The sequence below is a fragment of the Nicotiana sylvestris genome, chromosome 12, assembly GCF_000393655.2.
Source record: "Nicotiana sylvestris chromosome 12, ASM39365v2, whole genome shotgun sequence".
Lineage (NCBI taxonomy): Eukaryota > Viridiplantae > Streptophyta > Magnoliopsida > Solanales > Solanaceae > Nicotiana > Nicotiana sylvestris.
This window is the reverse complement of record NC_091068.1, coordinates 75,176,427-75,198,593: the sequence shown is the minus strand read 5'-3', so window position 1 is coordinate 75,198,593 and position 22,167 is coordinate 75,176,427.

The window sequence follows — 22,167 nt, the reverse complement described above, 5'->3', positions numbered from 1 at the left end:
TTTTTTTCGTTTTTTTTTCCTTTTTTTTTTTTGAAAATAAAGCAAATTAAAATAAAAACTCATTCCCAACTCTCCGCTTGATATTTTTCTCCTTTTCTCTTTTCCTTTGTTTTTTTTAGTAAAACAAACTATTAAAATAAAATATACAAATTTTCTCTTTTTTTTCGACACTATTTGAACATTGTCATTTTTTTTTGTAAAATTTTTCCCTACATTTAAAACTGGTCATCATGCAAGTCTGAAGTAAATAAATGCACAAGCAGTGAGTAGGATACATCAGGATGGCCTTTTCTGTTTCAGGTTGTTATTCCTAGACGGACCCAACCCCTGTGTTGAGTCCCCTAAGTCAAAAATGCACATGATGCAGATAAGCGTTCCTACTAGGGATCCGACATGAAGTTGAGTTATTCTAGGTTCAGAACCTGGGTGTTTGTTCTAGACCTGGCTTACCCGAGCGGACAGCTCGAGCCGAGGGGGGGCAGCGTACCGGGAATACAGAAGCTTCACCGGCTTAGCAACTTGTCCGAACCTCGTTCTAAATTGGGATTTGACACTATACAGAAAAGAAGTCGTACGAAGTACACCCTTCTTCATGATTTAGAAGACTCAGAAAGGATAGGGGTTTCGGCACAGTTTATATACAGTTCAAATAATATCAAAGCGGTTAAAGGCAACCAATTAGCACATTAAGCACAGATCATGTAACAAAATCAGACAAAGCTGAACATAACAGTTTATTCTAAGCTCGATTTCTAACCCTGAACCAGTAGTTCTGGGTCAGAAGTCCCCAGCAGAGTCGCCAGAGCTGTCACACCTCCTTTTTCCGCACCCGCGAGGGTGCAAGGGAGTTTTTCCAATTAAAGGACAATCGAGACGGGATTGGTTTATTTATTTCAGAGTCGCCACTTGGGAGATTTAGGGTGTCCCAAGTCACCAATTTTAATCCCGAATCGAGGAAAAGAATGACTCCATATTACAGTCTGCGTACCAGAAATCCGGATAAGGAATTTTGTTAACCCGGGAGAAGGTGTTAGGCATTCCCGAGTTCCGTGGTTCTAGCACGGTCGCTCAACTGTTATATTCGGCTTGATTATCTGATTTTATACAAATATGAACTTATGTGCAAATTTTATCTTTTAACCGCTTTATTATTATTGTTTTTAAAAGAAATGTGAACATCGCTTAAAACACGTCTTTGGACTGCGTCACATGAAATGCACCCACAATCCGGAACACGTTTTATTTGATGTTTTGGGATTTGGATTCGGGTCGCATGAAATGCACACCCAGGCTTAAGAAAGTAAAATATTAAACACGCGCCTAAAGAGACTATCGCGTTATTATTTTGGGGAAGACCGTGAAATTCGCTAAACGGTCCTTCCGAATTCTAATTAAACCATACATTTTGTGAGGGCCCCGCAATCTATACGTTTTATTTGGCGAGGCTCGTCTCATCTTTATTTTTAAAAGGATGCCCTATAGTGGCTACGTTTTCTTGTTACGTTTGTCTCTACTTAATAAAAGCAAAAATGATCCTACTTAATTACATGCTTGCAGGTTATTTATAGAGGGATTCCGACTGCTTTCGCAAAATCAGAAGCATGGCCACATACACGGGCAGCTTATCGAATATTATGGGCCCAAACCCAGCCCACACAGTACCGGTTGGGCCTGGGCCACTGCTTTTCCGATGAAAGCCTGCTTGGTTCGTTCGACTTGGGCTCAACCTTCGTGAGGTTGAGAAATGCAGACTTGTGCTATTTGTTCTAAAGGCATGGTTTGCCAATTATAATGAGCCAGTTTATCAAAAGTAAGTGAAATTAACTAACAATGGATAGTTTTCATACTTAACATGCATTAAAGGATATGCTAATCACGAACATAGCTAAAGTCTAAGATATAACCTACTGCATTGTGAATCCTTTTATCTACCAGCCTATATACACAATCTGACATCCAGTTACCATACACTGACATTCACTATGTATGAGGGCTACCTCCAGTATCCAAGCAAAAATGTAAACTATTATACATTACATGATATTCAATATAACAGGCTATGTATGAAAATAAACATCTTCAACTCTTCTCTTTTGTATTCATGCTCAACTTTCAAGTTACATTGACAGTGTATTAGTCGTGTACCTGGTATAGAAAGCAAGAGAAGAAGGAGAATGATCAGTTGAGTAGTATGCAACAAACACAGCAACAGCAGCAAACAAAAGCACACTCAGTCGAACAGCCCACAAACCAGTAAAAAAGACAGTCCAAGAAAAGCAGACCAAGGCTCAACATCAATTTAAGAGACAAACCCAACAGCGAGTCCAGAAAACCAAACAGCAACAGCCCACAGAAATCAATAAAAGTAACCAACTGCGACAGTTGCTTAAAAACCAAAACAGTATTCCCGGAGTAAACTGATGGAACAATATTCAACCAACAAAAAAAACTGGACACTACCAAACTGAGAATCCAGCAGTGCTTAAACAGTACACAGACTAGTATGAGAGGTAGTGATTTCTAATTTTTGTTACACACTCAAGAGCAAAGATAGGTTCAGGCCCTTTGATGTAAAGCTTAACCTACAAATGCAAGACTTAACACTCTTTTTTTCAGAACCTTCAGCTATTTTTTCCAACCAGAAAACTTCAGCTATTTTTTCGAACCCCTTTCTTTGTTCTAAACAGTCCTATTTATAGGCAGAAATGGCAAGCCCTAAGCTGCCATGATCCCTTCACTTTTTTCCTGCCCATAACTTCTTTAAAAACTAATCAAAAGTATTCCCCATGCCCATCTATTTGACAGCCTCCTAGCATGTGTGTTTCTGCACAAAGGCATGGGCAGTCCTCTTATTTAATCAGCCCCATGCTACCAAGTTTGTTTCCCACTATTACATTAGTTTAATCCTAATTCAGTACCCTATTTGTCAGCTCACTTAAACTAATCTTTTCTGTTCTTTTCAATCCCCAAACTACCCCTGTTAAAATCTGATTATTACTGTACTAACCCATTGTAGCATCAGGGCATTTCGAACTTCTAAAAGTTCAAATTCAATGCTGCCCTAGACTGGATTCTAATCATTTGCATTGCAGTTACAAACTAATTTCAAACAATGTCAAGCATCCAATTAACAACAAAATTCGATCAGTCATGTGAAGTTATCAGAACCTTTGAACATTCAGTCATAGAAAACTAATCGACGACGTTTATCAAATCGACTATACTAATTATAACAAGGAATAATCAGTCGATTAAATAAACAACATGTACAGGGTCCCAAATGGCTTCAGACAACTTTGCACAACACTGGGAGGCCATATGAATTATCTATGCGACGACTAATCTAATCGAACATGTATATCACAGAATGTATTCAAACATGCACAGAAAACAATCGACCAAATAAAAGGCCTTTCAAAGACGGAATAAATTGGAAGAAAATATCAGAAATACCAAACAATCACAACAAAACATGCTAACAAACTCAATCAATATTCAAACAAAACTAAAAAGAAAAAGGAAAACTTACTGTGAATGCTCAACAAAGGACGACCCAGGTCTGAACTAGGTTTAACCATTTGAGGCCGAACAAACTTTAATCGGGGTGTTCTCGACCGAGAACACCTTGATTAAGGTCTATTAGACCTCAACCCTTTACTAAAATTGGCCGAATTCCCCAGGTTCTTGTGTTCTAGGGTTTGAATCTTCAGATTTGGGATTTTAGGATTTGTGGGTAGATTCGGACCAAACCAAACTTGGTTTGGTCACGAGAGAGGTCAGGGGGTTGTCCAGTGTGAATCTGGGGTGGTTTGGTGTAGATCTAAGTTTGGTCTCGAATCTTCAAATCAAGATTCAAGATGGAGGGGGTTTATTCGAGGCAAGGGGGTAACAGATTTGGGTTCGGGGTGGTGAGGTGCATAAGGGGTGTTAAGGGTGTGGTCACCGGCGTCCTTGCCGCCGGCTTTACGGTGAAGGTTAAGGGTGGCGGCTAGGGTTTGGCAAAGGGGTGTTTAGGTTAGTCTCCTGAGAGAGACGATGGAAGGGGGGGTGTTCGGGTAGGGGGCGTGGGGTGTGATGAGGGGTTTATATATGGGGTAGGGGATTAGATCAGGGCCGTCAGATCAAGTGAAATCGAGGGCTAAGATCCCTTCACTTAAAGGGAACGGTGTCGTTCCATCTAAAGGAGGTCGGGTTGATCCTAGGTAAAATGGGTCGGGTTTGGGAACGGGTCGCGGAAAGGGGTCTAGGGCCGTTGGATTGGACTGGTTGGAACGGCTGAGATGAACCGTCCCTGAAACGACGTAGTCTTGGTGTTGAACTACGTCGTTTTGATGGCCTGGGGACGGGTTGCTTGGGCTGGCTGATGTGGGTTGCTTTTGGGCCTATTTTTTGTTTCATTTCTTGGCCCAAACCGATTTTCATCACTCTTTTATTTTGTTTTCTAATTTTAAAACTAAATAAAAATGAAATTAAAACAACCATTAATTTAACACTTAACACAATTATCACACCCATATTAAAATATTTAAATAGGTTAAATCACACCCTAGAATAAAAGATGCATATTTTTTGTGAATTTTCTTTTAATGACCGAATTATGGTTTCATTACACATGACATACATATTTTGTATTTTGTTTGATAAGATTAAATGAAAAATGGACAGAACCACAAATGACTACCAACACATGTCACGAAAAATCAAAAAATTGTACAGCGAGGCCATTTGTCATTATTTTTGATTTCTTTTGGAGTGATTGTTCGTGAAGCAAAAATCACGCGCTTACAGTGAATTTTCTTTTTCTCTTTCTTTTTTCTTTTGCTTTTCTCTCTTTTTTTTCTTCTTCTTTTCTCTTTTCTTCTTTTTTTCTCTTTTTTTTTCATTCTTTACTTTCTTCCTTTTCTCATCTTTCACGCTTGTGTTTCTAATATTCGCTACTGATTCCGAAAGAGGGGTATGAAAGAGAATAAATAAGGCTCAAAAGGGGTAATGAGGGATAAAGTGCTTAGATAGCAGAACAAAAACGCCTTCGTCATTTCAATCTTCAAAATATGCCAAATACAAACAAGTACAATCAAACAAAGAAATCATACATAGTATATCTTGACTGCATCGGAATTGATAGCCATTTCTACACATTTCCCTTCTACATCTGTCAAATATAACGCGCCATTGGACAACACTCTAGTTACAACAAATGGCCCCTGCCAGTTTGGGGCAAAATTTCCTTTTGCTTCAGCCTGATGAGGCAAGATACGTCTCAACACTAACTGACCCACTTCGAACTTCCATGGACGTACCTTCTTGTTATATGCTCTCGCCATTCTTTGTTGGTACAATTAGCTATGACACACTGCTGCCAATCTCTTTTCATCAATCAGACTTAATTGCTCCAAGCGGGTTTTGACCCATACAATATCATCAATTTCTGCCTCAGCGACAATCCGAGGGATGGGATTTCAATTTCTGCGGGTATTACTTCCTCCGTGCCATACAACAACAGATAAGGAGTGGCCCCTACTGAAGTACAGACAGTAGTACGATAACCCAGCAATGCAAACTACAGCTTTTCATGCCACTGCCTAGAAACTTCCACCATTTTGCAAAGTATCTTCTTTATATTCTTGTTGGCCGACTCAACTGCTCTGTTTGCCTTAGGGCGGTACGGGGTAGAATTGCGATGTGTAATCTTGAACTGCTGACATACGTCTTTCATCAGATGACTATTGAGATTAGCCCCATTGTCCGTAATGATCACCTTTGGTATCTCAAATCGGCAAATGATATTTGAATGCACAAAATCAACCACCGCCTTCTTGGTTACAACCTTGAATGTTTTAGCCTCTACCCACTTGGTGAAATAATCGATGGCCACCAGAATAAACATGTGCCCGTTGGATGCTGCTGGCTCGATTAGTCCAATGACATCCATTTCCCAAGCAACAAAAGGCCATGGTGCAGACATTGTATGTAATTCAGATGGTGGAGAATGAATCAAATCTCCATGCACTTGGCATTGATGACATTTTCGCACGAAACTGATACCATTTTCGCATGAAACTGATACAATCTCGCTCCATAGTTAGCCAATAATAACCTGCCCAGAGAATCTTCTTTTCCAGCACATACCCACTCATGTGCAGTCCACAAACCCCGAAGTGTACCTCAGTCATGATAGTTGTGGCCTGTCTAGCATCTACGCATCTTAGCAATCCCAGATCTGGGGTTCTTTTGTATAATACCCCTCCACTGAAGAAAAATCCACTTGCCAATCGTTGAATTGTTCTTTTCTGATCGCTTGTGGCCTGTACCAGATATACCCCCATCCTGATGTATTCTTTAATATCATGGAACCATGGCTCCCCATCAAGTTCTTCTTCCACCATATTACAGTAAGCATGTTGATCATGGACCTGAATCTGCAAAGGGTCCACATAAGCCTTATCTGGATGATGTAACATTGACGCCAGAGTAGCCAAAGCATCGACAACTTTATTATGGATCCTTGGTATATGCCTGAATTCTATTGACTAAAACCGTTGACAAAGATCATGCAAACATTGTCTGTACAGTATGAGTTTCAGATCCCGTGTTTCCCATTCTCCCTGAATCTGGTGCACCAGAAGGTCCAAGTCACCCAAGACCAAGACTTCCTGGACACCCATATCCACCGCTAACCTCAAACCCAGAATACATGCCTCATACTCAGCCATGTTGTTGGTACAGTAAAAACGAAGCTGAGCCGTAACAGGGTAGTGCTGCCCTGTTTCAAAAATAAGTACCGCTCCTATCCCCACGCCCTTCATGTTTGCAGCCCCATCAAAGAAAAGTTTCCATCTCGGCTTCTCAACTTGTTCCAACTCATCAATGTGCATCACCTCTTTGTCGGGAAAATAAGTTTTCAAAGGTTCATAATCTTTATCAATCGGATTCTCGGACAAATGGTCCGCCAAGGCCTGTGCTTTCATTGCAGTTCAAGTCACATAGATGATGTCAAATTCTGTGAGCAAGATTTGCCACTTTGCGAGTGAGGGCGCAACACGTTCTCTCAAGATGAGTGTACTTAACCTCGTAAGTTGTGAACTTCTTGCTGAGATAATAAATGGCTTGCTCCTTCCTGCCGGTAATGCCATGTTGTCCCAACACACATCCAAATGAATTGTCCAAGACTGTCAAATACCGAATCAAAGGTCTCCCTAGTTCTTGTGGGACCAACACAAGTGGGTTTGACAAGTACCCCTTTATCTTATCAAATGCTTCCTGACATTCATCTGTCCACTTGACTGCAATATCTTTCTTTAATAGTTTGAAGATAGGCTCACAAGTTGTTGTGAGTTGAGCAATAAACCGGCTGATGTAATTCAATCTTCCCAACAGACTCATCACCTCAATCTTGTTCTTTGGAGGTGGTAATTCCTAGATGGCTTTGATTTTTGACGGTTCTAATTCAATACCTCGTCGGCTGACTATGAATCCCAACAACTTTCCAGACGGAACACCGAACGCGCATTTTGCAGGGTTGAGCTTGAGATTGTACCTGCGAAGCCTTTGGAAGAACTTTCTCAAATCTCTGACATGGTCAGACTGCTTTCTAGACTTTACAATCACATCATCCACATAAACCTCGATCTCTCTATGTATCATGTCGTGGAATATGGTCATCATTGCACTCCTGTAGGTTGCCCCGGCATTTTTCAAACCAAATGGCATGACCCAATAGCAGTACGTTCCCTATGGCATGATGAATGCTATCTTTTCTGCGTCCTCCTCATCCATTAAGATCTGGTAGTAACCCGCATAACAATCCATGAAAGAACCAATTTCATGTTTGGCAAAATTATCGATCAATATATGGATGTTCGGCAGTGGGAAATTATCCTTGGGACTTGCCTTGTCGAGGTCTCGATAATCAACACACACCCTGGTCTTGCCATCCTTCTTCGACACAGGCACTACATTGGCTAACCAAGTGGGATACCGAGTGACCCGAATGACCTTTGCATCGAACTGTTTGGTGACCTCTTCCTTGATTTTCACACTCATATCAGTTTTAAATTTCCTCAGCTTCTGCTTGACAGAGGGGAATGCCGGATCAGTAGGCAATTTGTAAACCACCAAACCAGTGCTTAGACCTGGCATGTCATCATAGGACCATGGAAAAATATCTTTATACTTGAACAGTGTTTTAATTATCTCCTCTCTGAGTTGTGGTTCAAGATGGACACTTATTTTAGTTTCCCGGACATTATCTTGGTCCCCTAAATTGATTGTTTTCTGTATCACTCAGGTTAGGCTTGGGTTTTTCTTCAAAATGGCTTAATTCTTTACTAATCTCTTCAAAGACTTCATCCCCGTCATATTCCGATTCAACATCACACTCTATTTCTTGAATTACTATTTCAGGATTAGATTGGGTTTTAAGACTCGGCCAGAGATTCCGCATACATGTCATATCATTGAAGCCAGCATAAAAAGAACTGTACAAGGAAAAAGGAAAACAAAAATAAAACTATCAGGAAGAAAGGAAAAGAGAAATTGCATTTCATTGAAATTAAAGACAACGGGGTTTATACATCCAAATGGACGGAACATAGGATCTGAATTACAACCCTGGAATAATCCAGATAAATTGAAAGAAAATCAAAGCAAACTACCAAAATTCCCTCCTGGTGGGGAGAGGAGTAGCTTCCCAATTGTTAATCTTTGCACCGGGCCCAACAAACTGCACATCCGCCTTGCTAGAACTCTCTCCAGCTTCCAACACGTTCACATCGACGAATATCCTCTCGAACCTTTCCATAACATCTTCATCCACATCGACCACCGAAATGGGAGCCGACATCACTGGGCGCTTTCTGGTACCAGGCCTGACAAATGATCGGGAAAGACGCGGGACTAGCTTCGGAAGGGCCCATGCTCTCTGTTTCATTTTTCTGGCTCTTCTTATGTCCGCGACTGTGGGCTTGAATCCCAGACCAAATGTATCCAATTTCTTAGGAAGAGAAACCGGTTGTACGATACCTTGTAGAGATGCGCCCAAACCTTTGCCCGATATAAAACCATTTTTCAACATTTCAACGGCTACCATGACTGATGCAACAACTATCCTTGGAGTTGGCACGCACTTCACTTCAGGAACTTTCTCTACCGCTACCGTGTCAAAAACCTGATAGACCCACAGCCCCTTGTTGTCTTCAAACTCTATGAATGGAACAATGGCACCACTGGGAACACACAAATTGTCTTTGCCATGCACAACAATTTCCTGTCTATACCATTCAAACTTAACCATTTGATGCAGAGTGGACGAGACCGCTTTGGCAGCATGAATCCACGGTTGACCTAACAACAGATTGTAAGAAACCGCCACATCGAGCACTTGGAATTCCATAGTTAATTCAACCGGCCCTATTGTAAGCTCGAGCACTATGTCCCCGACTGAATCTTTCCCTCCACCATCGAATCCCCGAACGCAGATACTGTTCTTGTGAATTCTTTCATCATCCACCTTCATATTGTTCGGAGTGGAAAGAGGGAAAATATTTGCGCTCGAACCATTGTCAACTAGTACCCGAGTAACAACAGAATCTTCACATTTCACCATCAGATAGGGGGCTCTATTGTGCTCGGTACCCTCCGCGGGCAACTCATCATCAAAAAAAGTGACTCGGTTTACCTCAAATATCTTGTTGGCTATCTTTTCCAAGTGGTTTACTGAGATTTTGTCAGGAACGTGGGCCTCATTTAAGATCTTCATCAAAGCCCGACGGTGCTCGTCGGAACGGATCAATAATGACAGGAGCGAGATCTGAGTCGGTGTCTTCCTTAATTGCTCCACAATTGAATAGTCCTGTACTTTCATCTTTCTCAGAAATTCTTCTGCCTCTTCCTCGGTCACCGCTTTCTTCACGAATACTGGATTATCTTTTGAGGTCTTAGCTTTTCTCAACTCTTCGGGGGCAAAGCATCTCCCCGATCGAGTCAAACCATGAGTCTCACACACTTTTTCTTTAACCTCTTTCCCCTTGTAAGTCATTGTCACTCGTTCATAATTCCATGAGACTGCCTTGCTGTTGACTATCGGTAATTGAATTACCGGTTTGATAATGACAGGATTTGAGGTCACCCTTCACAATTACCACAGGCTTGTTCGTCACTCCTGGCACAACCACTTTTCCTCTTTGATGTTTCCCTGCAACGTTACTTGAGGACCCCTTCTTGACCTCCACGGATGTATCGTTATTTGCCTCGTTCAACTTGATCATAGACTTCTCACTTGTTGACTTTTCAAATGGCTTGGCTTCACTAGCCCGAATCATCATGATGGTTTGTGAAGGCTTCTTAGGCTCCCCTCCCTTATGCACTATCTCAATCATATTAGTCTCATGATGGGACGACAACGGGTTCTTGTTGATGTTGGGTGCCTCCGGGGCTTGGACCTTGATCCGATTAGTATCAATGAGCTCTTGAATAGCTATTTTCAATTTCCAGCATTTCTCTGTGTCGTGACCCGGGGTCCCTGAACAATACTCACAACTCACCGAGTGGTCAAGATTTCTAGGAGGGGGATTCGACAGTTTAGCCTCGATCGTATTCAACATACCCAACTGTCTCAGTCGAAGGAATAGACTAGCATATGATTCTCCCAAATGAGTGAAGGTCTTCTATTTCTGCAACCTCTCATTCTTAAAGGCTTGATTTGGCCGGAAACCTATCCCAGGGGGATTTCTGTAGGCTTTCGGGGGTGGATGAGAATTTTGTGGAGCTAGGTATGGACTTTGTGGAGCCGGCGCACGACATCGTGCGTGAGCGGGAGGTTGGGTGTAGGTTTGTGCGTGATGGATGGAAAAATGCGGATCAGGCGGTGGGTAGTAGTGTTGTGGTGGACTATATGGAGTGTGGGGGTAAGTTTGGTGGTAGGGTCGAGGCGGGTTGTTGTAACGTGGAATGTTCCGGGATCCAACCCAAGCTCCCGACTCAATTGTAGCAACATCCTCTTTCTTCTTCTTCCCGAGTATACCTCCAATACTGTTTTGAATGGCTTGGATGGTCACCTTGATTGCTAAATAACTCATGATCTTGTTGGACTTGAGTCCTTCCTCAACCATGCCTCCCATATTTACAACTTCATTAAAGGACTTACCTAATACTGACACCAAGTGACCAAAATAAGTGGGTTCCAAAGCCTGCAAGAAATAATCAACCATCTCGCTTTCTTTCATTGGAAGGTCAACCCTCGTTGCTTGCTCTCTCCAACGGAATTCATATTCCTTGAAGCTCTCATCGGGCTTCTTCTCAATCTTTGTCAATGACAGACGGTCTGGGATAATTTCGAGGTTGTATTGAAAATGGCAGGCAAAGGCTTGGGCCAAATCGTCTCATGTGTACCACCTATTGTGATCTTGTCTGGTATACCATTCTAAGGCCGATCCACTCAGACTTTGGCTGAAATATGCCATCCGCAATTCATATCTTCCCTCTGCTCCTCTCATCTTGCTACAAAATCCTCTTAAGTGTGCTACTGGGTCACCATACCCATCGTACAGATCAGAATTGGGCATTTTGAAACCCGCTGGCAACTGAACATCTAGAACAGACATAAATCCTTATAGGCCACACTTACTTGACCTCCCAACCCCCTCATATCTCGGAACGACTGTTCTAAGCTTTTGACCTTTCTGATCATCTCTTCATGCTCGGGATTTTTTGGTGGCTTCTCAGTCTCTGCCGGGAGAACAAGATGAGGGGTACAAGAATATGGTTCTGGAAATTTGAAGGTGGGTTCAGGGGGATAGTACTGGTTGTCATGAGTTTGGAATAGAGGTTCACTAGAAGATCGGTGTAATGTAGCGGGTGGAGGTGCCACAAAAATAGGTGTAATTGGTGGGGGGTAGGGGGTATGTGACTTGTTTGGGTGGTGAAGCTTGAGAAGTATGGGAAGTGGCACCGTGGCATTGTTAGTAGAGGGGAAAGGCTGGAGATGAGTTCACAGTGGGAGGCTCCGGAGGTTGGGCTGATGATGGGATATAAGCAGGGTTAGCAAGATAAACCTGTGGTGGATGCCCCTTGGCCCAGGCTTGGTACATTTCATCCATCTGCTGCTTTAACTTATACATCTCTTCCCTCATCGCATTAACATCTAGTTCTTCCACCTGTTTTGACGGGGCAACAATACTTGTCTCCGGTTCTTGGTTGGCCATATTCAGCCTATCTTTTGATCGGGTGTTGTATGAGTGGGTTGCCAGAATGCCAATCAACTAACCACCGGCCTGAACTCAATACATCAAACAACAACCTTATTAGCGGTTAGGCTTTAACAGATTGGTAACCGTACATTGTGCATGAATGCACCTAAACAGTTAACAGTCTCTATTATGTATTTGATCGGTTGCATGCGTCATCCCGGTCTTTTCTTACTTTAAATTGAAAGCTTCCCCCTTTTTCTTTCTTTTTCGTTTCCTTCCTTTCACTCTTGCCATTGTTCTCTCTTTGTTTTTATTCTCTCTTGATTTCTTATTTTCTCTCTTTTCTTTCTTGTTTTTCCGCTCTTTTCTTTTCTTTACTCTCTTGTTTTTCCTCTTATTTTCTCTCTCTCTTTTTTATTTGGTTACGGTCGAATCCTATGGAGATTGACTACGTATCATGACCCCACATGAATCAGACCAAGCGCAGTTCTTGGAGATAAGTGCGAAATAAAACATCTTTTGGGATTTTTAGTTTTCATAAAAAAAACAAATGCTTCCATTACAAAACTCAAAACTAACAAATTCCAAAAGACTAACAGATTTCGATGCAAAGATGAAATACAGACTCCGAAAATAGACTATCATACTCCAATAAAGAAAATACAGACTTGCCAACAATTTGACGGACTCTAGCAGAAAGAAAATACAAACTTTACGTGGCTGACAGACGCTAACAAAAAAGGAAATACAGACTCAAACGGAAAAATCATGAATACATCAATGCTCCTGGTGCCCGCGGGACATCATTCGGTCTCGCCGCGGGCCAATATACAAGCTCCCTTTGAAGTCGATCCAAGTCATTCATTATTTGTTTAACAAATGTCATTATTGTTGCAAAGAAGGTAGTGCGAGTCATATCCTCACAGATCTGGAACTTCATAACGATGTAGTGGACGATGCTTCTAATTCTCTCTCTTATGGTGCCTTTTTCTTGTAACAAACGCCCAATCTACTGGGCCCTGGTTTCCAAAGTTTGCTCAGCCGCATGATTTTACTCCTGAAGTTGTTGCAAATCTATTTTTAATTGTGCCAATGCTGTATAACAATGTTTCCTTTCAACCTTGAAGTCTTTTTCCTGTTTGATCATTTTGTTTTCTGTGGCGATGACCCTTTTCTTTAACCCTGCGACCTCATCATCATATTTTTCTTTCAACTGCTTAACTAGGCGTGCTCGTTCATCTGCGTTTTTAGCCAATTGCTTTCGAGCCTTGGCTAGTTCGCTTTCTGCTTTGCTCAAATCAAAACTATAGTCATTTACTTTGTGCGTTAGGTTAGCTATGAGTTTTTCATCTCTATCACTTCAGGCTGGATTTTCTGCAGCTGTTTTCATTTTCTGAATTTAGGCTCGAAGGGCCTCATTTTCTTTGGCTAGCTTTTTCTTTTCTTCTTCATCCGCCGCGACTTGCAAGCTATTCTCGAATTGAAGTTCTCTGACTTTCTTTTCCAGTTTGCTTATGGTAGCCCTGTACTCATTTTCTTTGGCCAGCCAGTCCCATTGCACTTGTGCTCCGTCGGAGAATTTTGGACATGGGTTTTTTTTGCGGGCCTTTCGAGCTCATGTTGGACTCGGGATCTTTTACCATACTAGGCAGTATAATTAGGCTCTACCGCGCCTCTGGGTAGATCTTGCACTTGAGTATTAGGCCCTAAGAATCTGCACTGATGCCAAACCTGACGCACTTTTTCTTCTTGGAAGGCAGCTTTTGGCTCTAACTCAATGACTTGCCGACTCAAATCTTCATTGTGTGGGATGGTATGGTATCGGCCTAACTGACGTAGGACTCTGTGCGGAGCATAAGGCTGGATACTCCGAAGACCCATCAATAACAAAAAACACACCTCAGCTGACATATAGATTACTTCATCGACCGAGAGCAAACCGAATGTCCATTCGATCTTATTTGCAGTCAAAGATCTCAAATGGGCATGCCATGCTTCCGTACCATCTGGAAACTAATAACCCTCTACTCGCTTTTCATGTTTTTCAATGCACTCGAGGCCAGTCATACCGCAATTCAAGTATCCGGGATAGTGGCAAAGGTGTTCCTCCATCCATATTTGTAACAGCATATTGCACCCTTCAAAGAATTTCGCTCCTTCTCGACAGAGAGTGAGAGCTCGGTAAATTTCTGCCAAGATCAGTGGCACTATAGTCCCATTTGCTTTTTTCATCATAAAGTCGGCTATCCCTACTAGCCCCATCTCTATGTTCCCGTCTTTTCTCGAGCAAACCAAAATACCCAGGAACGCCACTATGAAAGATAATCCTCTCCGAGCTTCCCACTTGTCTTGATTTCCAGCGTGAGTAAGACCGGTATCTGGCGTTTCGAAGCCACGAGGATTCCCATAACGTCGATACAGAAAGTAGAAGGTACAGAACCCTTTGGCTAAATTTCCATCTCGGATGTCACGACTGATGCTTAACAAGTCCAAAAATTTATGAGGGGTTACTATTCTAGGTGCCACCGGGTATTGACTTCTAAGGTTCCCTTCGAAACCAGCATAGCCTGCTATCTCCTCAAGTGTAGGAGTTAACTCGAAATCAGCAAAGTGAAATACATTATGTGTTGGGTCCCAGAATGGTATCAAGGCCTCAATCACGTCTTTTCGTGGCTTAACCTTCAAGAGCCCGATAAGACCACCCAATGCTTTTGTCACAGCCTTTCTACTATCTTCCCCCAAATCATGCCACCACATATGTAACTCCAAAGGGATATCTTCACGGACTGAGAAAGGTTCATTTTGAATTGTGCTCATCCTGCACATTTATTAAGGTGATTTTAATTAAAAGGAAACTATGACTCGTTTTGACTCGAGAAAAATGACCATCTTATTTCCAAAATCTCCACACAAATATCCGGCTTTGTCAATACGGCCTTTCAACACTTTGAAAACGAAGATTTTAAGGCTGTGTCGGCTAACCAGCCAAAACCTTTAAAAGTGACTAAAAGTGGTTGTTCTTGCAAAAATAGCCTTCCGGCACACCTTTTAGGGGCATTCGGCTATTTCTGACAAGAATGGCATCACCCTAATTATTTTCAAATTAAAGTAAAATTTTTGGGCTTTTGGGCTATTTTTGCAAAAAGGAAGTTGGACCCGATGAGGGTTGCTTACGTATCTCGCACCCTGTGAGAATCAAACTGGCATAGTTCGGGCGAATAAAAAAAACTATTTTTGAAAACAAGACTCTTTTTTTATTATTATTTCATTGGCAAATAAAACTATTTTTTGAAAATAAAAACTTTTTTTTTCTCAAAAATTCGGCACAGTTTCGACACTATTTGGACATTGATTTTTTCAGAACAGGCGATTAACTCTCATACTGCTATTTTTCTTTCATCAACTTTTCCCAATATTCATAAGTCGATCAACATGCAAGTCCGAAACAAATAAATGCACAAATAGCAAGTAGGATGCATCAGGATGGTCTTTTTGTTTCGGGTGCACCTGTCCTAGACAGACCCAACCCCTGTGTTGAGTCTCCAAAGTTAAAATGCACATGATGCAAACAAACATTCTTACTAGGGATCCGGCGTGAGGTATTGTTATATTAGGTTTAAACCTGTGTTTATTTGTTCTAGACCTGGCTTACCCGAGCGGATAGCTCGAGCCGAGGGGCGCAGCGTACCGGGAATACAGAAGCTTTACCGGCTTTGCAACTTGTCCGAACCTTGTTTTAAATTTGGAATATGACTCTAATAGAATAGAAGTCACATGAAGTGCACACTTCTTCATGATTTAGAAGACTCAGAGAGAAGAGGGGTTTCGCAACAATTTATATACAGTTCACGGAGCAGTAAAAGCAATCAATTAGCACATTAGGCCCAAATCATGTAACAAAATCAGATAATGGATAAAGCCAACTATAACAATTATTCTAAACTCGAATTCTTGAACCCCGAACCAGAGATTATGGGTTCGATCCCCAGCAGAGTCGCCAGAGCTGTCACACCTCCTTTTTACCTACACCCGAAAGAGTGTATAAGGGAGTTTGTCCAATTTTAAGTGACTATCGAAACGGGATTATTTTATTAAAATTTAGAGTCACCACTTGTGAGATTTATGGTGTCCCAAGTCACCGGTTCAATCCCGAATCGAGGAAAAACTTGACTCTGTTTAACAGTCTGCGAACCAGAAATCCGAGTAAGGAATTCTGTTAACCCGGGAGAAGGTGTTAGGCATTCCCGAGTTCCGTGGTTCTAGCACGGTCGCTTAACTGTTATATTCGGCTTAATTATCTGATTTTAAACAATTATGAACCTATTTGCAAATTTACCTTTTAACTGCTTTTATTCAATTTTAAAGAAGATTGAACGTCGTTTAAAACACGTCTTTGGATCGCGCCACATGAAATGCACCCGCAATCCTAAACATATTTTATTCAACATTTTAAGATTTGGATTTGAGTCACATGAAATGCACACTCGAGTTTAGGAGGGTAATATTATTAAAATACGCGCCTAAGCAATATGCGCTTTTAACTTTGCGAGGGCCATGAAAAATTGCTAGATGGCACGCCTCGAGTTATAAGGATTTTAAAAGAAATGATTAAATGAGGGCTGCGCATTTGGGATTTCAATTGGCATGGCATGCCACAATTATTCTATTAAAGGTATTTCTAAATTAGTCTTAATGTCCATAAATTATAACTCGTCTAATATGACTTGCCTAAAATTTATTTTTAGGATCTAGTTGATTAAGAAAGAAAGAAAAAGAAGGAAAAAAAACTAAGAGACTCTAATTGATTGTTCGAATCGACTAAAAGGAAAATTGCTATCACTCCAAAACCAACCAAATGAAGAACTGCATTTTTGAAAAAAAACAAAACAAGTCCAAAAGGCGAAACAGTCTATTTGCAAACACATTCGGCTTGGGCTCAAATGAGCCCAATTATTGATAGAAGAACAGGCGTCCATGACATGGTACATACTCTTGAAGTGGACTTTTAACAACTGGGCCAGCAATAAACCCAATCTTCAGAACTAAACAATCATGCAGATTCAATTAAATTGCCCAACCAACTAAGATGAAACAAACACAGAATTAAACTGACAGTTACTTCTGAATGTTAACTGACTAACAATTTGATCATCCGACAATTTTAATATTCACACTTATACATGCTCACAAATGAATCAGATGGAACATTCATTAGCTAAGTCAGCTGTAAGCCCAACTCTCAAAACCCAATTGAGGGTGCCAAACCAATTAGAATGCAAACTCTGCAAAACTATATGAAACCTGCCATTTGATTAACAACTTTTTTTACTTCTGCCTTTTAACAACTCGAACCCTACTCGACTGGCTGAGCATTTAGAATTTCAAATACTAACTATGAGTTTAAACGTGTTCACATGCCATCCGAAAGTAACTCAATGCACGCATTTACCCTAGACCAATTTCTTTCTTCTTAGCATGATCTTATACACCCACAACTTAAGAGAAAATACTCAGCTACCCAATTATGTGAACACTGCAATATCCAAATACCGCAAACAGTTTAAATGAACTACAGAGCACAAAATATCCACTACAGTCCACATTACGAGATTTAATATGGTCGAATGTAAAGTCTAACTACTCATTCAAATAACAAGTTGTTCCCCAAGTTTTTCATGATAATTTCAAGCTAAATACAATAGTAAAAAGCTCACTCATCCAAACTAGAACTCAATTTAGGCGATATAATACATCAAGTAAAAAAAAACAAATCAAGAGAAATATGAAATAGTCGACAAAAACTGATGCTATGCTTTTAACTTCTGCTTTTCATTTCACTCTTCAAGTTAAACTTCACAAGCAATAGAGGTTCAGTAGCATGTACCTGGATGTAGAAGAAACAAAAGAAAAGGATAAAGTATCAACAGCTACAGAGCAATAGTCAACACCAATTTTTAACCAATTTCAAACCCAGAAATTGAATAAAACAGCTCAGAAAGCAGTTTTGAAGACACAGTCTAACCAACAGACCTCTAAACCAATCTCAATGACCAAGTCTCAGGCCATTTCTAAGTTCAAATAATCAGGTAATCGATTCAGAAAGAAGAGGATTTCAGATTTCAAAACTAAAGCCCATTGAAATAGTGTTTTCCATGAAAAATCTTTCAGCTGTTTTAGTTGTTTTCCGGACATTTCCTCTATTTTTTTTCCAGAATCTCCCTTGAACCTCAAGTAAAGATGCCCTTATAGGCTAGGTCTTTAGGGCAGCAGAGAGTGGGTTCAGTTTTGCACTTGAACCCTTTTTGAATTTTCATTTTTGCTCTCATGTCCTCAGTTTTAAAATCAGTATTTCATATAAGTCCCTATCTCAGCTTCTAGGAAGCTTCCCTATTCAGTTACAAGAGATTCCCACACCTAAATTTCCTATACTAACCCCTAGACCCACTATTTTTACTTTGGGAACCAAATGGGTCATATTGACCTAATAGCTCAAACAGACATGGGCTCAGATCCGACCCCAAAACCCAAACAACCCCTTGAGGTGAGGTCTAAACTGGCCTCAAATCCCAAGCAGCAAAGACAACCCAAACCAAATCAGTATTTCATAGCAGGCAAAAGAAAACACTTAAACAATTTCCAAAACCCAAAACCTAAACTAAGTGACTGAATAATTAACAAAATAAGCAGGGATTCAAAATGACCTAATTAAATTAAACTATGCGGCTAAAACAAAAGGCGAAATGAGAAGTTTAATCATGGCACTAATAAAAACTAAACAGACCACAAACTTCAGATTTTGAAAAAGAAAGCTAAAAAGCCAACAGAACAGATACGAACACAAAATCAATCTAGAGGGAAACAAGGTTCAAAACCTTGCTCGAATTTCAATCAAAGTAAAAAAAAAACTAAAGAAAGGGAGAAGAAAAGAAGAGGAACAAAAGGTGAAACTCGGATAGAAAAGATAAAGGGAAGAAAACTTACCCTAGTAAACCCGAAATGGCACTGGACATCTTGATTTAAACGGAATTGATGTTAATCACTTGTTCTTCGTCAAGAACAAATGAGCAGCATCAATTCGCATTGAATCAGACTTCAAACTCGAACAAATCGGAAGCCTATGGTCATGCATGCCAACAGATTCGACGGAAATTGACTTCGGGCATTATAGGGTTCAAACTCAGATTTGAAATTCGAAGAGTTCTGGGGTGATTTGAGGGGATTTGTTTGGAGATTTAGGATGGGGAGGTGGATAGGATTCAAGGGTGTGATTTTGGCGAGAATTTGTGGTGGCGCCGCCACCAGTAGCGGTGGGATTTCAGGGCGGCGTTAGGGTTCGGGGGTTTTTTCTGACGAGGGTGGTTAGCAGAGGGGAGTTCTGAGGATGGGGGGGGGGTAAGGGTATTCGGACACTTAAATACGTATGAGGTTTCAGTTCTGAGCCGTTTGATCAAGGGGAGATCAACGACTGAGATTGCGTAGTCCAAAACGGCGTCGTTTGGGTTTTAAGTGGGACTGACCGGGTTTTGGCTGGTCCGGGCCTGGGTTAAACGGGTATTTTTGGCTGAAAAATCAAATTTGGCCCAAAAAACCGATCTCATTTTTTGTTTTTCTTCTTTCTCTTTTTTTTTTCCCTTTAACTTCTTTTAAATAAAATTAAAATTAAAAATAAAACCTAAATTAATTCCTAATCAAATTATCTTATCAAATTGAATTAATTAAATCTAGATAATAATTACCACCATTAATTGAATACCAAATTAACAAAAAGCTATCAAAATTCGAAACTAAAATTAAAAATGTAAAAATACGTTACTTTTTTGTGATTTTTTCCATTTTTGTAAAACAATTAAATTAATAATTAATTTTTAAGAAAATGCAAAGTTAAACTCTAAATGCAAATGCAACATATTTTGTATTTTTCATTAACTAAAATGCAAACAAATAACAGAACATGTCACAAAAATCCACAAAATTGCGAACACTGAAAGAAATTATTTTGTTTTGAATTTATGGGAGTAATTCATATAGCAATGACCTTTTGGGTCATCACATTCTCCACCTCTAAAACAATCGTTCTTCCTCGAACAAACATAAGAAGGAAGTACCTGAGTCAGGGAATAGATGAGGATAACGGCTCCGCATATCGGACTCGTACTCCCAGGTCGATGCCTCAGGAGGCTGACCTCTCCACTGAACAAGAACAGAAGGGAAACTCTTGGATCTCAACTGACGAACCTGCCGGTCTAGAATAGCTACCGGCTCTTCCTCATAGGACAAGTCCTTGTCCAACTGGACAGTGCTGAAATCTAACACGTGGGATGGATCGTTGTGATACCTCCGAAGCATGGACACATGAAATACTGGATGCACGGCTGATAAGCTCGGCGTCAATGCAAGTCTATAAGCCACCTCTCCCACTCGATCAAGAATCTCAAACGGACCAATGAACCTAGGGCTAAGCTTGCCCTTCTTCCCAAATCTCATCACACCCTTCATAGGTGACACTCAGAGCAATACCCGCTCACCAACCATAAAAGCCACGTCTCGAACCTTGCGATCTGCATAGCTCTTTTGGCTAGACTGAGCTGTACGAAGCCTATTCTGAATGATCCTGACCTTGTCCAAGGCCTCCTGAACCAGATCCGTACCCAACAACTGAGCCTCTCCCGGCTCAAAGCATCCAACGGGAGATCGACACTGCCTACCATATAAAGTCTCGTAAGGAGCCATCTGGATACTCGACTGGTAACTGTTGTTGTAGGCAAACTCTACTAAAGGCAAAAACTGATCCCACGAACCTCCAAAGTCAATAACACAAGCTCGGAGCATATCCTCCAATATCTGAATAGGCCGCTCGGACTGCTCGTATGTCTGAGGATGAAATGTTGTACTCAACTCAACCTGGGTGCCTAACTCTCGCTGAACTGCTATCCAAAAACGCGAGGTGAACTACATACCTCGGTCCGAAATGATAGAGACTGGCACACCATGAAGACGAATAATCTCCCGGATATAGATCTCCGCTAACCTCTCAGACGAATAGGAGACTGCCACAGGGATGAAATGCGCTGACTTGGTCAGCCTATCAACAATGACCCAAACTGCGTTGAACTTCTTCTGAGTCAGCGGAAGTCCATAGTGATCCGCTCCCACTTCCACTCGGGAAGCTCAATCCTCTGAAATAAACCACCAGGCCTCTAATGCTCGTATTTAACCTGCTGACAATTCAAACATCGTGCCATACATGCCACAATATCCTTCCTCATTCTACGCCACAAATAATGCTGCCGCAAATCCTGATACATCTTCACGGCGCCCGGAAGAATAGAGTACTAGGAACTATGGGCCTCCTCTAAAATCAACTCCCGAAGCCCATCCATATTAGGCACACAAACTCGACTCTGCAATCTCAAAACTCCATCAACATCTAAGGTAACCTGCTCGGCACCTCCATGCTGCACCATGTCTCTAAGGACACACAAATGGGGATCATCAAACTGCTGATCACGGATACGCTCCAATAACTAAGAACGAGCGACCGTGCAAGCTAATACTCGACTAGGCTCAGAAATATCCAACCTCACAAATTGATTGGCCAAAGCCTGAACATCCAAAGCAAGCGGCCTCTCACCGACTGGAATATAAGCAAGACTGCCCATACTGGCTGACTTTCTACTCAAAGCATCGGCCACCACATTAGCCTTTCCTGGGTGATATAAGATAGTGATGTCATAATCTTTCAACAACTCCAACCACCTCCTCTACCTCAAATTCAACTCCTTTTGCTTGAACAAATACTGAAGACTTTTATGATCCGTGAACACCTCACACGCCATGCCATACAGATAGTGCCTCCAAATTTTCAATGTGTGAACAATGGCTGCCAACTCCAAATCATGCACTGGATAGTTCTTCTCATGAATCTTCAACTACCTCGAAGAATAGGCAAAGACCTTGCCATCTTGCATCAACATTGCACCAA